This window comes from Ricinus communis, chromosome 9 (assembly GCF_019578655.1).
Source record: "Ricinus communis isolate WT05 ecotype wild-type chromosome 9, ASM1957865v1, whole genome shotgun sequence".
Lineage (NCBI taxonomy): Eukaryota > Viridiplantae > Streptophyta > Magnoliopsida > Malpighiales > Euphorbiaceae > Ricinus > Ricinus communis.
The window spans coordinates 14,802,803-14,804,886 of NC_063264.1; positions in this window are offsets into that span (position 1 = coordinate 14,802,803).

The following is a 2,084-nucleotide window of genomic DNA, read 5'->3' on the forward strand; positions in this document are numbered from 1 at the left end:
CTTCTCCCTCCGGTAGCCACCGTTGCCTCACGTTTACCGCCGCTTCGCGTCTTTCCTCTCAGCTGGGCGTTGGTAGAAGGTAGGGAGCCGGCCTCTTGCCGGCTTGTTTTCGGCGATCAGACGCCGGGATCGGACTCCTCACCCCCGAAAACCTCGGAAGCCACCCTCCTCCGTCGGAAAATCCTTACCGGCAGCCTTGGGAAGTGTCGCGTGAGCAGCGACTTTCCGGCCCCGATCCGCCGCCTTAGGCCACTTCCGGCCAAAACTCTTGTACTTAGGACTCCCGCAACTTGAGCTTCTTGTAGGCGCCCGGATTTGAATTCAACTGGCGGGACCGGCCGGACCCAGTGTTTTCTGGACGCGCGAAATATTTTAATTGTTAACTCGGTATAATTTTATTAGACTCTGAAAAATTTTGTTATAATATTAGAAAGTTATTGAGGCTATTAATTGCTTGTGTTGGGTAGTTTAAAAATAAATCAAATTAAATTGTTTGGGTTGTGGTGTTTTGGAGTCGGGAAAATATTAGTGCGATTCTTGTGGCCCGGCTCCTGTTATTAAATTCCAGCATGTCCGATATGTTTTTGGCAGTCCTGGACCCGCTTTACGGGGTAAATATCCGTAATTTAGGGAGGTTCACATCAAATTTCGGCAGAATCCTCGAGTCCAATTAAATTCTAGGCGGTCGACCTTAGGGTCTAAGTTTAGGAAGAATTTTCGAATGTCTATTAATTGTATGTCTTTTGTTATTAGATAATTCGGCCTTCCACTTGACTCCACCCGAGGTGTAGGAGGTGTGGAACGCATCAAATCCTGTGAGTTAAAGTCATTTAATCTTTGCGCTATTACTAGTCCGATTTTAATATGCTATTTAGAATTTGTGCTTAATATGATTATTAGTATGTTATAATAAGACAAACGTTATTATTTTCCCCTCACAAATTGCACGTTATTTTATCTTAAATCTTTAATCTTTATTTCGATATGTGTTGGATGAGTTCATCGGATAATGATATTTATTATATGTAATGATTGCGAATTGGGAAATGTGGCTTGTAGAACATGCCTTTGATGGGTTACATCGGGACGCGTCATCTGCGGTAATGATCATGGACATGTAATAAGATATTTATGGGTTTGCCACGGTCGAGCATGGCTCTGGGCTGATTTGTGTAAATTCGCCGGAGGTAAGGTCCCTGGTCGAGCATTGCTCTCGAGCCGGCTTATTTGGATATTTAAGTGACCGGACTAGAGGTAAGGTCCCTGGTCGAGCATTGCTCTCGGGGCGCCCGATCTTATTGGATTAAGAGAGCCGAATGGCTACTAGATTTCTTATTTGGATACTTAAGTGACTGATCGGAGGTAAGGTCCCTGGTCGAGCATTGCTCTCGGGGCGCCAGTCTTATTGGATTAAGAGAGCCAAAGTGGCTGTTAGAATTTGGGGTTAGGGTTCTACTTAGCCACACGTCCCGTGAAAGTAAAAATGTCTTTATTTATTTACACTCTCTCCTTTTATCATTTTATTATTATGGTGTATGATTTTATATTATGATTGCAATTATATTCAGAAATTGGTATATTGTTTTGAATAATTAATATATCATGTGAAGGTTGCAATAGTCCTTAGATTATTTGATTTTGACTCACTCTCGGTAGCGATCTCGGTTGTAATTTTTTCGGTGTGATTAAAGACTTTCGCCTTGTACATTCGACAGTCAGACTTCTTCTTCTTGGACTTTTGTAATTATCTTGTACTTATATACTTGTCATTTTTACTCTAGAGTATCCGCAGTAGGAAATTTTAAAATTTATATAACTATTCTGACTCTTGTTGGTAGTATGATGATGTATTATGCAAGACAATTATGACTACTTTATATTTGGTTAATTGTATATATGGATTTGCGGGTTGGTAAGGCTTACTACGGGTTTCGGTGGCCTTAAGCCTACCCATTCCCTAGTGCCGGTCACGGGCCCCCAGAGTGGGTCGTGACAAAGTTGGTATCAGAGCTTAGGTTTAGTTTTTCCTTCGACCTAGGTTAGCTTTCTAAACTACTGCGGAAACTAGGAAAAATTGAGTCTGT